This window comes from Prionailurus bengalensis, chromosome B2, assembly GCF_016509475.1.
Source record: "Prionailurus bengalensis isolate Pbe53 chromosome B2, Fcat_Pben_1.1_paternal_pri, whole genome shotgun sequence".
In the NCBI taxonomy this organism is placed as follows: domain Eukaryota; kingdom Metazoa; phylum Chordata; class Mammalia; order Carnivora; family Felidae; genus Prionailurus; species Prionailurus bengalensis.
The window spans coordinates 4,979,167-4,997,752 of NC_057349.1; the positions used below are offsets into that span (position 1 = coordinate 4,979,167).

The 18,586-nt window shown below is 49.3% G+C and overlaps 1 protein-coding gene across 7 annotated transcripts in view; it reads left to right on the forward strand.

Annotated features, from left to right (window-relative positions):
- The window catches only part of RIPOR2 (RHO family interacting cell polarization regulator 2), a 233,390-nt gene that overhangs the window by 119,096 nt on the left and 95,708 nt on the right, over window positions 1-18,586 (forward strand). The window contains exon 1 of one of the 7 annotated variants that reach the window (XM_043590687.1): window positions 18,005-18,209. The exons of the other annotated variants lie outside the window; for them this stretch is intronic. The gene's annotated coding sequence lies outside the window, so the exon portion shown is untranslated. Of the gene's footprint in view, window positions 1-18,004; window positions 18,210-18,586 lie in introns of those variants that run through there. 7 annotated transcript variants of the gene reach the window in all.

Genomic DNA, 18,586 nt, shown 5'->3' on the forward strand with positions numbered 1-18,586 from the left:
GCCAAAACAGTGAAATAAATTGGTAGTATTGCCCTCCCTCCTTGATAGAAGTCACTTGACTTACTCAAGTCAACATGTTCACTAGAGATGTGGTTTCTCCAGTTGACTATTCCTCGCGTGTTTTATTGTGCTCAGCGAGTGTCTCCTCATTCCACGTCTCATTTATTTTTGGACGGCTACATCTTGCCTATTGACTGTTTGCCAGGCAGCTGTGATGTTGAACAAAGACGTTTATGATTCAGTGGATTTCAGAAGAGGTTTTACAGAAGGAAGAGGTATTCGCTGAGTCAAATTCCAATGACTATCTCAGCTACCAGGACAGAGAAGAGTTAGAGAGGAAGGGGGAAAAAAAAAATAGTGACCGGTCTCAGCAAGCAGGGAAAATGGAGAAAAGAAAATGAAACCAAACGCGCAGGTGCCGGTGGGATGTTGACCTAGTCAGTACGTTCCAGGCTGTACTGGGGGCTGGTTTCTGGGGAGGCTGAAACGTGGGTGTACCTGGCTGAGTGTGAGGGTGATGATTCGACAGCATGTGTCCAACCTGGAGTGAAGGAGGCATCTGATGAGAATCTGAAGTGTTCGACCCTTGTTGGCAGATACACCAGGTTATTTAAGCTGAAAAAAACCCCTTTGTGCTGTGTAGACAGAACATATCTCATCAAGCATCTAGAACTTCCCTTCCAGGAAAAAGAACAATCTACTTGATCAAGTTTAGATATTTTTTTTTTAATTTTTTTTTCAACGTTTATTTATTTTTGGGACAGAGAGAGACAGAGCATGAACGGGGGAGGGGCAGAGAGAGAGGGAGACACAGAATCCGAAACAGGCTCCAGGCTCTGAGCCATCAGCCCAGAGCCTGACGCGGGGCTCGAACTCCCGGACCGCGAGATCGTGACCTGGCTGAAGTCGGACGCTTAACCGACTGCGCCACCCAGGCGCCCCAAGTTTAGATATTTTTAAGAGAAAGATTTTGACCCATGCCGGGACAGCAAAGGGCGGGAATACAGGCCAGTTTTACTATGGAGGGCAAATTAATAACTTCTATCAGTATCTCTCACACGTGGACTTTCCACATCTTACACTTTTTCATGCTTTACCTCGCTGAGCAAACGCTTCAGGCAGAAGACACTTAAAGGTCAGTGATGGATTCAAAGTAAGAATCGCGGGCCTTGAAATATAAAAGCGAGAAAAATGTAAACTTTCGGAGGCATGAGATGTCTGTTTTCCCAATTGAGGGAGGAAAAAAAAAAAAAAAAAGAACCCTGTCAACTTTGTAAAGATTTTCAGTAATAGATAACCTAGCAGACAGAGAAGACATCTTGAGGGTGTTTTATCTTCTGCTGTATTAGGAGTTGTAATCCTAGGAAATGAACATTTCTAAATAGAAGAAAGAACAAGATGCCGTCTTCTTAAAAGCTATGAGATTATGGTGCCATCTTCTTATTGCAGTGTTTTCCTTCTTAGTCTTTGTATCACTGGGGTTAAAAGTTTAAATATATATACTTTACAACTCAAACAGCAACAGGGGAAAACCAGCCGGGCCCTTCTCCCTCTTGACTTCATTCTAAACCATCCATTCAGTATTAAGATGTAATGAGCTAAGAAACAAGAAGAAAGTAACTTGACTTTCAGATCACAGTTTGAGTCAGCTGGCTGAGCAGTTGAATTTAATTTTTTTCTCTGTAAATTGGCATTCAGGGAACTCTGAGAAAGAGAAAATATGAAAATATTTTCCGTGGTGGGATTTTTCTTCCTATCTGTAACAGCACAATGAACTGATAGATGGTATTTGAAGAAAAGTAGGTCCAAGAATCAAATATGCAGACGTGATTTGTGGAAGGCACTTTTAACCACTTTCAGATAAATTATATGGCTGAAATATTAGGAAAAACACACCCTTCTCCTTCAGCTTCTGGTGGATATAGTGAGGGGTACCAAGGATGTCTTTGGAGTGGGACATGTTCAGCTCCCTTTTAATCTCCATTGGTATCCCTAAAAACTGAAACTTAAGTTCAAATTCTAAGTCTTAAAAAGCACGATGAAAAATCTTTTTCAGAAAACACGGCTATTTTGAAGGATCTAAACTCCGTGTGTAAAACTGTATGCTTGCCCTGCAAACAGCTTCTAGCAGAGGGCCAAACCCCTTTTCTGGCCATATTGCTCTATTAAGTACTTTGCTTAGAATTTGAAGCCACCATTATTATTAAATCTTTGGTTGTTACTATTCAGACTTCAAAACTGAGGGCAGGTAACATAGTAGAAAGAGCAAAATTTTTGGACTCAAGAGATCTATTTCAATTTACTAGTAGTTTGACTTTAGGAAAGTTACCTATCCGTTCGGAAGCTTCATTTACCTTCTTCCACATGGGGATGATGATAATAATGGTGATAAGGATGATGTTGGGGTGATGATGGTGATGGTGATAGTGATGGTCATGGTGATGATGATGGTCATCATGATGGTGATGATGATGGTGGTGGTGATGACCGTGGCAGCCACGGTGGTGGTCTTGGTGATGATGATGATGGTAATGGTCACCTCCAGGGAAAACCGCTGTGAAGTTAAAGGAGATAATGTATGAGGTAATGGAAACCATTAAGGGCTTACTATGTAAATGTCAGTTATTATCGAACTGATGCCCCAGCCTCCCAGGTCTATGCAATTCCCTTCTCCTACTGCCTGTGATCAACAAAGACACAAGCTGATGAGAGCAGAGTTATTTAGACAGTGCATTTCAAATGCTTTCCTGGGAATACAAAGGTGCGTCTGGCTCATGAATTAACAAGCCTGGCTGCTTTCTGATCTCCACCGTGTAACCAAGGCAGAGCTCAGAATAACCCCATCATTTGGCACAGAATAAGTATGTGACTTCCTACCCATTTTGTTTATTGTTAGCCAGTCTGGTCTCCCTCTGAAAATTCTTTAAGTATTAAAGAGTAATATACGCTACGGCAGTTTTCTTGTGGAGAGAGTCCCCTTGCCTTGGCCAGGAATTCTGGACATCAGAAATCATGTCTCTACCAGTATTTATAATAATATACAGTCTCTATTTCCCGGATAAATATTTACTTGCAGTAAACATAGCACACTGTCTCCCCCATCTCAGTAATCTTAGAAAGGCTAGGCTCTCTTTATTTGTTAAAACATTTCTAATTTAAGGATAACATCCATTGGAATTTGAATTACATACATGTTACAATATTTCAGGATAGCAATTAAATGAAGCTTCTACAACATCCCTTCTAGTGGCGTTTTGTTTGGTTCTTATTTCCATTGCTTTTTAAAATAGTTTCTTTTTTTTTTTTTTGAGAGAGAGAGAGTGTGTGTGTGTATGTGTGTGTGTGTGTGTGTATACACCCAAGAAGGGGAGGGACAGAGAGAGAGAATCCTAAGCAGGCTCTATGTTGTCAGCACAGAGCTCGAAACTACAAAACCAAGAGATCGTGACCCGAGCTGAAACCAAGCGTCAGACACTTAACTGACTGAGCCACCTACGCGCCCCTAAAATATTTTCAATGATAAAACCTCCTGGAAGAAACTGTGGTGATCTCTTTGTGTATATTTTTTTTATAAATATGTGAATGTGCACACACATGCACAGGAGAACAAATGTTAGCTCGGTTGCTCAATAATCATTCTACATGGGTTAGAGAACAATTAATACGATCAACCTGCTGTGAACTCATCAACAAATATTGATTGAGCACCACTCACTGCAAGTGATGAGCAGTGCACATAACTGATCCTTGAAGGCAGAAACTGTACCCGCTGTGGCAGGGTAGACTAGTGATGGGTCAACTCAAATCCTCCCCACTCCTGGAGAGACAGATGATGGTGGGTCAAGAGCATCATCATCTGCATGAGCAAGGAAACACATTCTGTTATTTACAACACAGGCTACACCAAAGAGGAGAGGACAAAGCCCCGTGCATCTTCCTAACACTCATGATACTTCAGAAAGACAGGTGCTTACGCCTTTACAACCTACTAGGCAACGCTGAGAACCGCACGCAGTGAGTCAGTGGCCCTCCACCCCATCTTGACCTACTCAGAAGTCAAGTCAACCAAACTACAGCCTGCAGGCCACTCCCAGCCCGCTGCCTGTTTCTGCGCACAGCCTCCAAGAAAAGAATGGTTTTTACAGAAGAACATTTGCAATTGAGTTGATGATGGGGAACACGAAACACTGAACTCCAATTAGGTGAAATGTTATCCCAAAGAAGAAGAATTCCATTCTTCTCCTAAGCAGACCAGTATTGCGAAACAAAAAAAAGTACTCAATTATTACATTTTAAATTTTGTCGATAAAAATATGTGATAATTTTGTTTTCTCTCATTATGTGGAGGTATCCACATAATTTCCTTGTTTTTACCTCTTGACTCACAAAGCCTAAAATATTTGCTGTATGGCTCTTCATAGAAAAAGCCAATGTTACCAAAATTCCAAACCATGTTGCCTCTTGAGGTCATTGATTTCTTAACTGTGTCTCCCACCAGCTCTTCCCCTTTTCACATGTACTGGGAAGGTCTTAGCATTTTTAAACCCCCATTTAAGAGGAGCTCTATTCCCCTTTTATTGCTTTAAATATTCTTCTTAAGAGAATATATGTCAGCATATGACACTGATCTGTAACACCAACTGGAAGGATGATGAAAAATCTGTGGTCCAAGGCAAAGTCACAGACAGGGTGCCCTGGTTGGGGAGGCCAGAGAAGGCAATACCACTCAAGCAGGAGACACAGTGGGACTAGGGACATGTTCTCCCAGCCCATTGTTGAATGAGGTGAAAGAAAGTAGCACACAGGGGGTGTCCAGGGTCCTCTCCACTTATTTTTTTTTAATGTTTATTTACTTTGGAGAGAGGGACAGAGTGCGAGTGGGGGAGGGGCAGAGAGAGGGAGACACAAAATCTGAAGCAGGCTCTGGGCTCCGAGCCGTCAGCACAGAGCCCTACACGGGGCTCAAACTCACCAACCCACCAACCGTGAGATCGTGACCTGACCAAAAGTCAGACGCTTAACGGACTGAGCCACCCAGGTGCCCTGGGTCCTTTCCACCTATATACCTCTGCATCACTTCAAGGGACTTTTCTCCCCATTTGACTCTTTGGGTTCACATGTGTCCAAGGTCTGGAACCCTTGGGAACTCCTGGTAAGGAACGACTGTTGTGTGAGCATGACTCCAGTCCTATTCTCAGCTCTTCCCCCCACATCACCCCAAGTCTCCCAGTTCATCATGGGCGGAATCACTCGAAGAAACCATGAGTGGAAATACATTACCTTGGCATGAGAAGATTACACGGGATTAGCAGAGCTTTGATCATTCCAAAACAGTGCTGGCTCTTGTCCACGGCCTTTTGTCTGTAATGCAGACCAGTGTGTGTCCACTTAGGCTGCATGTTAATTGGCGGACAAGGAAGTCTTTTCAAAATGGGCATGAAGGAGTGAGGGAAAAGCACCACCCCACACACTTATGCACATTTAGTGGGACCACTCAGCTCCTGGTTGCTAAGCATGAGAAGCAGCAGGAATATTTAGCTCTACTGGGCAGCGTTGAGTAGTTCTAACTTGCTGGAAGGGAAAATATCTTGTTGTTAAAAGCAGTCAAGGAGCCATTGTCCGCTGTTGGTGAGAATGTAAAATGGTGCAGCCGCTATGGAACACAGTATGGCGGCTCCTCAAAAAATGACAATTATCAGATGATCCAGAAATTCCACTTCTGGGTACACCTCCAAAAGAGTTGAAAAGCAGGGTCTTGAAGAGATATTTGCACACTCAAGTTCATAGCAGCATTATTCACGATAGTCAAAAGGTGCAAGCCACCCAAATGTCCATTGACGGCTGAATGGGCAAACAAAACGTGGTCTATATGCACTGGAATATTATTCAGTCATAAAAAAGGAGGAGACTCTGAAATAGGCTGTAACATAGATGACCCTGAGGTCGTTAGCTAGGTGAAAGAAGCCAGTTACAAAAATAAAATAACACCCCACCAAACACTGTATGAGTCCACTTATATGATCTAAAATAGTCAAATTTCTGGAAACAGAAAATGCAAGGGTGGTAGCCAAGGGCAGGGAAGGGGGGATCGGGGGTTGTTTAAGGGTAGAGTTTCGGTTTTGCAGGATGAAGAGAGCTCTGGAGAAGGGTGGCAGAAAGCGCGAACGTATTCCATATTACTGAGCTGTACCCTTCATTATTAAGATGGTTAGTCTTCTGTGTATTTTACCACATGTATATATCTCCACGTTGTTTTAAAAAAGAGTTAGGAATAGCGACACTAAAACAAACAAACAAGACAGCGAAGTACCAGGTGGTTCCTGAAAGTCTGCAGAACAGTTGTCTTTTCTTGAATCGCATAAATTTAACGTAGGGACGGAAGTTCCATGAGAGACAGAAGTGGTTCCGGGGAGCGGATTCTGACCACGGCTGGGCGTACCTGATACAATCCTAGAAAGACTGTGTTCTTCGAAACAAATGTGTAAGAGTCGGGTATGGGAATTCTTTCCACCAATTTCTGCCTGGTTGGGAATCAGTTTTTAGAATCTCTGCGTAAATATATTTTGAGATGAGCACTTCCTGAGGAAGCTCTTGAAAGGAGTCGCAATCATCAGAAGAGGCAGCCCCCCTTAGGAGGTTATGAACTATGGAGGCATATAAGATTTACTTTTTTGGCTGTTTAGAGAAAATGTATTGAATGTCTCCCATGCGCTAGGTTCAGTTCTCGTCGGCTCCCGGGCCAGCAGTGAAATATAACAAAGCCCAGCCCTCATGAAGTTGTATTGTAGTGAAAGGCAGCCAGACGCTAGACAAGCAAGTAAAGATAGGATGTGTCAGAGGAGAGAAGCGTTATGAAGAAAAATTGAGTGCCGGCTGAGAAGGATAGAACATGGTGGTCAGGGAGGCCTTTGCTGACAAAGACCCAGAGGCTTGATGAACTGTAGGTCTGTCCCGCACTTCTGGGGCAGAGTGTTCTAGGGGGAGCCGGGGGCGGTGTGGCTGCAGCACGGCGTGAACGAGCAGAGAGCAGCGGAAGATGAGATCCAGGGGTGGCCGGGGGGGGGGGGGGGGGTTCCGGCCCTTGTAAAGTCCTCCAGGCCCTTGTAAGGGTCTGAGGTTTTGCTCTGTGGGGATGGAAGGCTTTAGAGGGTGTTGAGCAAAGTGCCATAATCTGATTTGCGTTTCAAAAGGATCATTCTGACTGTTGTCTTGAAAATAAAGGTGGGGGCTTGGAGGGCAAAGGCAGGCCACTTGGGAGACTTGAGATATTCCAGAAGAGAGCTGACGGGGCCCTTCCCAGGCCTGACACTAACTAATTCTGGAGGTGAGGGGCGGGGGGGGAGTTGCTGAGGATAACTCCAAGGCTTTGGCCCAAGCATCTGGAAGGATCACAGGGCTCTTGACTCAGAGGAGGAAGGCTGCCGGAGGAGGGGGCTTGGAGGTGCGGAAGAGCAGGCCATGGCCGGGGATCGGGAGCCCAGTTCGGGACAGTGACATTCATGGTATATAGATAGTGGCTGACTTGACGAAGTCCCACTCCAAGGCCCCAGGATAGTGGGCACTCAGGAAACATCTGTGGCACCGTTGACGATAGAGCGGCATCTGCATAACTGAAAGTTACTCACAGACACATCTCTAGCTTAAGAGGATCCTATACAGGCTGTTCCATAAAACCAGGAGTTCAAGAACGCAATACGAGGTGTTTACAAACACGAAAGGGAGATTAAAAGGCAGATCAGAGGGGAAGGGCTGGGTGATCAGGGCAGACTTCCTGCAGGTGCGTATTTGAAGGCGAGAGCTTGATGCCCTTGCGAAGCTGACAGTCGTGGAGGCGCGTCCAAACGTGGCCCCTGACATTGGGTGCTACGCTTACCAAGTGAAACGCTTGCATTTCTCTCCGTCTTGCTCCGAGACTACACATGCATAGAATCTCTGCTGGAGGAGACCTGAAGAGATTTCCAGTCCATCTTCTTAACAGAAGGCAGACGAGGGGTCAATCCCACTGCTAAACTCCTCTCTTCTTTCCCTTCCCCAAGGAGATTTATCAGCTTTTCTCAGTGACACATCCATTTCTCAGTCAAGAGCCAGCAACCAGCGCAATCGCTTTCATTGGAAGTCAAATCCCCCAAGCTACATGTTCAACCGCTTCTCTTTGTTCTAATCCTGGGGGGAAATGTTCTTCCTCCTGTAAGATAATCTGTGGCATCCTCAAAAACCATTAAAGGAACGCATCAACACATGAGCAACTCTCCAAACACTCAAATAGCTGGTCAAATATTTGGACTCCAGCAGGCACTTGAGCAGAATGACACATCTATGCCAACAAGAGGGCAAGTGTATTCTGAGCAGCAAAGAGGCCCAAATGTCTGTGAATTCAGACCTGAAATGCAGGGGCACGCAGCCACAGCTGTTGACCTTGAATTCTCACCCGGGGCTGAGAGGCACTCCTCAGACAGGCCCGTGCACGTACATTCACGCTTCTAAAACCTGCTGGTGCCCAGCGGTTACGTCCTCCTTCTGACTCGGCCACCGTCTTGGGCGCAAAGAACAAACACGAGCACGTGTTCACATTGCTTTTCCCCAAGGAGCCCCTTGAGGCTCACGGAGAAAGTGTCAGCGCAGGAAGAGGCTGAACAAAGCCTTCCACCCCCACCCCGCACCCCGGACACCCCAGCCTGCCTGCAGATAGCTGTTTCAGCCTCTTCGCACTGCCGCTAATGAACGTCACCAGGATTTGATGAAAGATATGTAACGGCGGGGGAAGGGGGGGGGTTGCTTGGAGAAGCCACTTTCTCTGGAGATTTGCTTAAACCTAAGCGCTCGGATTTGCTGCCATCGCCGCGAAATCTTCGCCTCCAGCAGCCTGTGTGTGAATGACCTATTTTGAACGTGGCAGCCAATTACACTTTGGTGGCGTGAATAATTTATTCGGTTCAAGAGCACTGTCAACGGAGGGACATTGCAGCAGCCTTGCTGCCTGGCTAATTATGGAGGGGGGGACAGCGCTCTGTCCTGGCGTCACAGCCCCCATCCACAGCCGCTGGAGCCGTGGATTAAGTGTGAGCAAAGAAGGGAAGCGGGGACACGGGGCCAGGCCGGGTTCCTGCTGCCAAAGAAGGTTCTATGGGTTGAGCCAGCTGTGCCTGGGGAGTCGGATTTCGACTCTCACCTCTGCAAGATGAAACCAGGTGGGGGGTGGGGGACGATCCTGATTTTGGGTAAAATGTGCAATGGGGTGGGGGGCGTAGGCTGTGAAACGGTGACGTAGGAAGGACAGAGGCGTGGACCCGGAAGCTAGCAAGGGTGGCGAATGGTTTCCAGGCCTAGGGGAAGGAACACAGGCCTTCCCGCCCGGCAGCTGGGAGCCCACACCTGCCTGGTCCTCGGGGTTTTCTCCTGCGTCCCCCGCTGTCCCACACGCTGCAGCTCGCTCTACCAGTGCTCCAGGAGTGGTGACCGCTCGCTTCAGCTCACAGGGACCTGGTTCAGACCGAACTGGACTCCCAAGTAATGTCCGTGATGATGGTGAGGCTTTCCAGAGCGTTCGATAACATGGCTTCCCGGCCTGTGCTGCCTCCTGAGGTCCCCTCCTGACGTTAACAGTCTCACTCTTCGAATCAGGGAGGGACTGACGTCTGGGAAGGTGTTTTGCATCACTGGGGCGGGAAGAAGGAAAGGGATTGAACAGGGTCTTGTGCAACAGTGGCTCTGGCCTAAAATGGAAAGGGACATGAAAACAACTAAACGAGTGATCTGCAGAAGGAAGAATTTGAGGGGTGCCTGGGTGGGTCAGTTGGTTAAGCGGCTGACTCCTGTTTTGGGCTTAGGTCATCATCTCATGGTTTGTGGGTTCCAGCCCCGTCTCTGTCAATGCAGAGTCTGTTTGGGATTCTCTCTCTCCGCTCCTCCCCGCTCGCTCTCTCTCTCTCTCTCTGCCTCAAAATAAATAATATTTTTAAAAAGAAGAATTTTTAAACATGAATACAAGCAGATTTTACATTTTTTTCAATCATCAATAGGCAACTATTTACAATAGGTAAATAAATAAATCACCTTGGAGAACCTTAAGGACAAACCTCTTCTTTTATGGCTCCCCTGCTAATGAGGAAAAGGGGGCAGATTTACTATAAAGTGAGTCCATTTAGAACCCTCAAGAAAGCTCCCATATCAAATGCCTAGCATTATGTCTACACATATGTACTGATGGTTTCCAATCACTTCTGCAGCCATTTTAAAATTATTTTATACTTTAACATCTTTGTGCAATAACATTTAGCAAATTAAATGTATATTGTTTACCTTCGGTGTTAAAGTATTTGTGGCTCTAGGAATTTGCAAAGTTAACATTCTGCCAAAATGTTGGTCAGGGTAGATCAGAGCTTCTCAATATGCAGTCTGAGGACCCCTAATGTTTCCCAACACTCTTTCAAAAGCTCCCTAAGGTCCTCCGTAATTTCTTTTTTAAGTAGGCTCCACACCCAACGTGGGGCTTGAACTCATGTCCCTGAGAGATCAAGAGTCAGATGCTTTACCTACTGAGCCAGCCAGGCACCACTCTCAATAATTTTGTTAAACGTAAAGGGATTTGGCCTAGATTATGTTATGTGCACACACACACACACACACGTGTGTGTGTGTGTGTGTGTGTACATACATATACATATATGTATATAGCTCACATATACATATATATTATGTAAAGTATAAAATGACTAGTCTAGATTATGTTATTGTGCAATAGGTCCTGAGACCAACAAATTGGTAACTGCTGGTCCAAATGGTATTATAACGGGGGCGTCTGGGTGGCTGTCAGTTAAGCGTCTGCCTTTGGCTCCGTTCATGATCTCATGTTCATGGGTTCGAGCCCCACATCCTGCTGTGTGCTGACAGCCTGGAGCCTGCTTCAGTTCTCTGTCTTTCTCTCCACCCCTCCCCCACTCATGCTCTGTCTTGTCTCTGTGTCCCTCTCAAAAATGAAATAAATATTTTTAAAAATTTTTTAATCCAAATGATATTACAGCAGAGAATTACGTCCCGCTGTAACATAATGTCTGAGCATCTAATCTCAAATTTCTGGGTAGAAGGGGATTGTTGGCTACATTTAGGGCACGTTTTGTTTCTTGCCGGGACACGTTCTGCTCACTACCTCCTACCCACATCGCCTTCCAGGTCACCTGGTGTGGAAGCTAGAGGCAGGGGTGGAGGTGGGTGGAGGGTCGCGATCAGATGCCCAAGTGCATAGGCCTGATTTCAGCACCCCTGAGACATTCATTCCTGGGACGCACTCAAACGCTAAGGACGTTGGCCAAACACGTTTCCCATTGTGCAAGCAGATACGTGTGACAATGGTGAGGAAACCGCAGCCTGAGACGTCTGCTCCCTTGAGAACCTTATCATCAGTACCAGACACGGGCAAAGGAAAATGGGGTCTTGCTCTCCGCAGTTCAGAAAGCAGTCAGCAGGACCCGGCTGTCATCTGTCGAGCTGAAGCGTGCTTCTGTAGGTACAGTTCTGGCATCAATCGATGCGGGCATATTATGCTCTTTTCCGGGGGAAACGGTGACGAAAGCCAGCAGGGCCCATGCTATGCTGTCATTCCGCGGTCGGTGTTTACTGACTGTCCTCTACACCCGTTAATACAAAGCTTCCACTACTGAAAGCATCACGGTTCCCGACATCAAGGGACATAGGCACTAATGAGGAGAAGCGGACCAAAGATCTGTAACGGAAAGAAATTATGTGACTGGGTCTGTGCTCACGGGCCACCGTACTTTCAGGAGAATGCGGGGACAGCATGGCGGGCCAGGGAAGGCTCCATGAAGGAGGCGGTGTGTGAACGGAGCTTCATAGGGGAGGCAGGATTTCTAGAGACAAACATCAAAGGTCAGAGAAAAAGCGACGGGTGATTCTCAGCAGAGAATTTCCAGGCAGTGGGAAATTCGAGCAAAAACTGTGGCAGCAGAAAATGTCAAATGTCAGAGCCGAAAGGACACTTGGCAAACCCTTCATTCGACAGGTGAGGACACTGAGATTTCAAAGGTCAAGATCTGCCCTGAGCTTTCTATTGGCAGAACCAAAATAGAACCTAAGCGTCACCAAGTCCGAGACTCTCTACAGGGCTGTTCCTTGGACACAGAGCATAGCTGGAAGAGCCAAACTCAGGGCCAGCAGTGCCCTAAGGGTGGTGGGGCGTATTGAAGAAGCTTCTAGAACCACACTATAGTGCCAAGTGCACCGGGCACCTGCTGGGGTCTTATCCAGAACAGTGCCTTCTGAGACAACGGCACCAGAGTTGTCCGTGCGCCTGTTAAAATGACTAAATCGGAGGGGCTCCTGGGTGGTTCAGTCGGTTAAATATCTGACTTTGGCTCAGGTCATGCATGATCTCACGGCTCATGAGTTTGAGCCCCACAGAGCTTAGAGCCTGCTTCAAATTCTGTCTCTGTCTCTGTCTCTGTCTGTCTCTCTCTCTCTCTGCCCCTTCCCCGCGCCTGCTCTTTCTCTCAGTCTCTCAAAAATAAATAAACGTTAAAAAAAAATTTTTTTTAATGACTAAATTGGAACGGGAGAGAGGGTAACTCGAAAATCTGCACTTTAAACTCCTCCCCACAGTGCTACTCAGGCACTTCCTAAGTTAGCAAATGAAAAACAAAAAGGAATACAGAAAGATTGATCAGAGCAGCAAATGAAGAATTCAGCAGATGTGAGCAAGGCAGGGGGCAAGAGAGTTACAGTATAAGGAAGGGGCTCAAGAATCTTAGGGCTGGCAGCCTTCCAAGCCGTGATCTGGCCATGCACTTGGGTGGTCGGATGCCTATGGAGGAAGGTCAGAAGAGTAGAGAAGGAATTCCGAAATCAGGATGTTAGATCTGCTGTCCACATGGATACTAAGCACCACAGTTATGAAGGGAGTTTAGATCTCACGTGTATCTGGCTACCCCCTGGACCAAGAGGAGAAGCCAGAACGCACTAGCATCATGGGCAGAAGGAATATAGAGGAGTGTAAATGGAGAGGGGTCACTAGATGTCACGGAATCTCCGACACCTTCCATCAGCGTCGCTTCGTGGCCCCAGCGGGTCTCCGGGCGTGCTCCGGGTTCTGTATTAAATATCTGAATCGTTAAGTCCGGAAAATAAGTTGGTTGCCTTTTAGATGCTCCTCTGCTTTCCCTAAGGAACTGTGTGTTGACGAGGATGGACTGATGGCAGAAAGAACCCCCAGGCTGGCTGGGCCATTGCCCTTCCCCAACCCAAGCCTGGCTTGAACCGATGCCCATGAGGGAAAAGCGGGATAAAATTCAGTGATTGAAAGAGACCCCTGTCAGTACTGCTGAAGTTCAAACGCCCTGTTTTATGGAACCAGAAATAATCGCTGTTCCCATAGCATCCGTACTCCTTTCTCTCTCATAACACCCACCCCAGTTATTTACAGTGTCCTCATGCCCCGCTCCACGAGATGGGTTACCTTCATGTCCCCCTCCGTGTCTCCTGCCCTTAGTTGCAACAACAGCTCTCTCTGGTACCTTGGGGTGTTTTCAGTTACGACTGACATCGGTGGAGGGGAGGGGGGTGTCTGTGTCAAACTCTTTCTCCCCTAGGAGAACCGTGTCTCTCCACTGGCAGGAAAGAGTGATGTAAAGTCCCACAACTAGCAGAGTTTTCTCTAATATCCCCACCCCCAGCTGGTCCCAGTGCCGGACCAGCTCTGGGAGTCGCTGTGTCCCTGGACGAACTTACAAGGGCTCAACCAAGGAGTCTCCGAATGCTTGCATCAGTGACGTCTTGAGATAGAAGCATCCTGGTGAAGCTATCATAGGGATCCCAGGAAGAAGGAGGTGGTGTTCTAACAGAGAGAGTGGGGAGACAGGGGAAATAATGACCCAGGAATGAGCCCTGGAGTGACCACAGCAGGGGCAGTGATTGGAGAGGGAGTGTGAAGGTGGCCGGACTACGCACCGGGAGACCTCGGTCCTGGCGCGGCCTCGATCTGGTTATGTGCCCTTGGGCTCTGGGATTCGCACTAGACACTCCACTAAGGATTGTGTCCTGCTCGTGTAGACCTGTGCTGCCCAGTCCCTCCGTGCCTCTCCCAGTCCCCTGGCCTCTAGCTCTGAATGTGCCCAGCCCTGCCCCCACCCACACACCCAAGCACCAGCAACATACCCAAGCCCAAAGGGGGAAACCGGGGTGGGGAGTAGAATGTCCTAGAGCACACAGAGCGCCAAATGTGTATCACCTCTGACTGTGAGTAGCAGCCCCACCTTTGTGACCGCCACCATGTTACTTTCTCAACCTGTCAGAGCATCAGCGTTCTTATCTTTCAAATGGGGACAGTCATAGAAACAGGGATTGTTGTCGGCTCAAGTGAGACAATGCCGATCCTTCTTTTCATCCTCCGCTCGCTCCCCCCCCACCCCCATAAAATTTGTATGACGTCTACCACCGCCCCGTGCCTCATCAGGAAGGCAGGGAGTTGGGAAGGGGGTGTCGTGGACCGGACATTTGTGTTCCCCCAGATTCCCATGTTGAAGCCCTCGCTCCCAGTCTGGCTGCATTTGGAGTAAGGAAGTAGCTGGAGGGAAATAAGGTCGTGAGGGTGGAGCCCGATGCACGAGGACGAACGTCCTCATGCGGGAGACACCAGACAGCTCACTGCTGTCTCTGCACACGCACTGAGGAGAGACGGTGTGCGGATGGAGGGAGAAGATGGCTTTCAGCAAGTGGGGAAGGGAGTCCTCCCCAGAAACCACATCAGCCAGAACCTTGATCTTGGACTTCCAGCCCCCAGCGCTGGGGGAAATAAATGTCTGTCCTTTAAGCCCCCCGGTCCGTGGGATTTTGTTACGGCAGCAGGAGCGGACGAGTATGGGGGGGGGGGGAGATGAGAAGTCTACCATTCCCAAGGGTGGATATTTGCCCCCCACCGCACAGCCCTATCAGCACCGAGGCTAATGTGCAATAGCTCTTTACCCCTTTCTCCCCAAATTCCTACTGCACCTCTGTGCTCCTCTCCAGGTGTTCTTGTCCAGAGTGAGGTAAATGCAGAAACGTCTGGAAGCATAAGACTCTACGCAAATAGCTACAACCCAAGGTACAAGGAGCACTGCATGTCCAGGGATGCTAAGATCTAAGATGTTGTGACAGTTCTGTGGTGAGGACAGCAGGAAAGGGGGACAAGGGACCTGGGAAAAGCAGAAACAGACTGGACTGTTTAAACTGGATCTTGATGAGTTTCCCATATGGGGACAGGGGCAAAGATTACAAAGATGGATAGAGGCTGCCGGGGAGGGCGGGGTTCACAAGGGAAATAAAAGGACCCACCAAGAAGAAGGAGTGCTCCAGAATGGGAGGAAGGTACCGAGCTCTTGCCCTGTGCTGGGGATACGGCACCTAAGACAGAAATGTTCTCCGTCCATATGATCTCACAGGCCGGGGAAAGAGAGACAAGAAACGAGCAAAAAGGCAAATCAGACCATTACAATTTATAATTAGTGCTAAAAAAAAAAAAGAGGATTGTGAAAAAAGAATAAGTAGAGGGAAGGATATACTTAGAGACGTGGGCGGGCAAGGAAGACCTCTCTGAGCAGTGGCTCGGGCTTGTTTACTGAACTGAAAGAAAGTCCTTGTGGCTGGAGCTTAGTAAGGGGGGGGGACCCCAGGCGGCAAGGACTTGGGAGCATTTGTATGCAGTTGGGATTTACCCTACGAAATGGGGAATACAGGGTTTTAAGCAGGAGAGTGACCACAACATATTCATATTTTAATAGACTGCTCTTTCTGTGTTGGTCATCTGCTGCCGTATAACAAATTGTCACAAACGTCGCTGTTTAAAACACCACCTTGGACAAGTCACATTAACGCTCTTGAATCTTGGTTTTCCCATCCACGAAGTGAGAGTAATAACGCCTACTGCAGAATTATGGTCAGGAATAAATGATACTGTGAAGCACCCATTCCGAAGCCAAGGAGAGAAGAAGCCCGTCAATGCACTGGAATGTTCGGCATAGCAAGGACTGGCTCAAGTCAACCAACTTCACAAGGGACTTTCCTATTGACCAGAATACCAATATCGAGGGGCGCCGGGGGGGCTCAGCCAGATAAGTATCCGACTTTGGGTTTCAGCTCAGGTCGCGATCTAACGGTGCATGAGTTCAAGCCCTGTGTCGGGCTCCGTGCTGACAGCATACAACCTCCTTGGGATTCTCTCTCCTTCTCTCTGTGCCCCGCCCTGGCTCTCTTTCTCTGAAGATAAATAAATAAACTTAAAAAAAAAAAAAAAAGGGCGGGGGGGCGCCTGAGTGGCTCAGTCAGTTGAGTGTCTGACTTTGGCTCAGGTCATGATCTCACGGTTCGTGAGTTCGAGCCCTGCATCGGGCTCTGTGCTGACAGCTCGGAGCCCGGAGCCTGCTTCAGATTCCGTGTCTCCCTCTGTCTGCCCCTCCCCTGCTCGCGCTCTGTCTCTCGCATTGTCTCAAAATTAAATAAACATTTTTTTAAAAGATTTTTAATAAAAAATTTAAAAAGAAAAATACCACTATTGAAAACATACAAAGACTAGCTGGCCACGCAGACTGGAACGTTCCTGTCATGTGGTGCACACGTTTTCTCCTCTGAAGGAGCACCCGCGTGGGAAGACTGAGTGCTGTCAGAAACTATTTTGTTAAGTCAAAAGAAGGGCAAAGAGAGGTGGTGTCTTGAAAAACCAAAGGCTCAGACGTCAAGGCACTCGCTGCCCTTCCCGGTCTAAAGCAGAGACACGGCGACCAGTGCTTGCCCTTGGTGGCCTTTCTAGGCATCCAGCACCCTCTGCTTCTATCGTATCCTTCGGTGGGTTGTGATTAGCTGATCAGGCTGTGTTTTTGGCTGTTCCTATTCCGGGCCTGGGAATATGCAGTCTCCTTACCACAACTGGATATCGGTGTTCTGGTGTTGACACAGTCTTCTGGAATGTTCCCTTTTGCTCATTGTCTAAGCTCATGGATTCCTTTTTTTTTTTTTTTAATTTTTTAATGTTTATTTATTTTTGAGAGACAGACTGAGCAAGAACATGCAGGGGGAGAGAGAGAGACACAGAATACGAAGCAGGCTCCAGGCTCTGAGCAGTCAGCCCAGAGCCCCAGGCGGGGCTCGAACCCACAGACCCAGAGATCATGACCTGAGCGGAAGTGGGAAGCTTAACCAACTGAGCCACCCAGGCGCCACAAAGCTCATCCATTCTCACTAGCTCCCTCACAAAGTTACCGAATCCCAAGCTGGGGCTGGCGGTGCTGTTCTATTTCACGTATCCTAAAGCCACAGTTTGTACAGGACTGTGGTGGCTTTACGCATGAGGAAACTGAAGCACAGCAGACATTCCCTGTTTAAGCAGGTGGCAGAGACCTCATCTCTGGGGCCTTAGAGACTCCCAGTCTCCTAGAGTTCCCACTCCAAAATGGGAATGTGTTTCCCAAAGGTCAAATCCAGCAAAACAAAATAAAAACCGTTTCTCCCCACCATTACAGGATCTGTCTACCCAAACAAGCCTAGGGCAGTGCCCACCCAAGGCCGACCTCCCCTGGGGGCTTTCCAACAACAACTCTTACCTTGAGCAACCAACTTCACCCCACCCCCACCCCCCACCACACACACGCGCGCGCGCGCACACACACACACACACACACACACCGCCGCTGCCGCCCCCCCACCCCGCGCGTTTTCCAGGCACGGCCTCTCTCCCAAATCCCCAAAGGTGAGCTGGAGGGGTCTTCGCTCGCTCGGCCTCCCCTGCCCTCTCGCCCCCGTGCACTCTGCAGCCGGCCGGCTCCCCCGCGCGCCCGCCATCCATCGGCTGCAGGCGGGTAGCAAAGCGCAGCCTGGCGGAGCCGGCCCGAGCGACTGTCGAGCAGCTGTCTCCCCCGGCCCCCTCCCCGCTCCGCCGACGCCGCCGGGCCCGCGGCCGCGCCTCCCCTGCGCCGGCTCCCCGCCCCCCCCCTCCCCTCCGCCCGCGCGCTTGGCTCCGCCAGCGTCGCGCACCCCTCGCCGCAGCTGCCGGGAGCGGACGCGGGAGGGCGGCTGGGGTCTGCGCGCAGGGTCCCCGCTGCTCCCCGCGGCCCTTTGTCCCCGCACCCCCGCGGGGCGAGCGCGGCTCGGGGCGTCGCGTTGGCCGGAGGCTCTTACACACGCCCGAGAGCCCCGGTCCCCCGGTCATGACAAGGAGCCTCCGTCTTTAGGTATGTGCACCTCTCGCGGGTTCTTTCCGGCTGCTGGGTCTGCCTGCAGCCCGGCTGAGGTCCGTGCGCCCGGGAGGGTCCGCGCGTCGGCTGCCCGCAGGGGAGGGGCGCGAAGTTGCCGAGCGAACAGGGGCACACGCACCCCTGCAGGCGGAGCCGAGGGGCGCCCGGGGGGAGCGGAGGACTGGCCGCGGGGACGGTGAGGAGCCCGCGGCAGTGCCCCGGGGCCCGGGGCGTTCCTGGAGCGGGGTGGGGGGGGGCGCACGGCCGGACGAGCGGGGGGCAGAGGAGAGGCTCCCGGGGGTGCGGGCGCGGACGCCCTCGGGCGGGTCCCGCGGCCCGCTGTCACCCAGCGACTTCCGGCTCTCTGAGTCCCG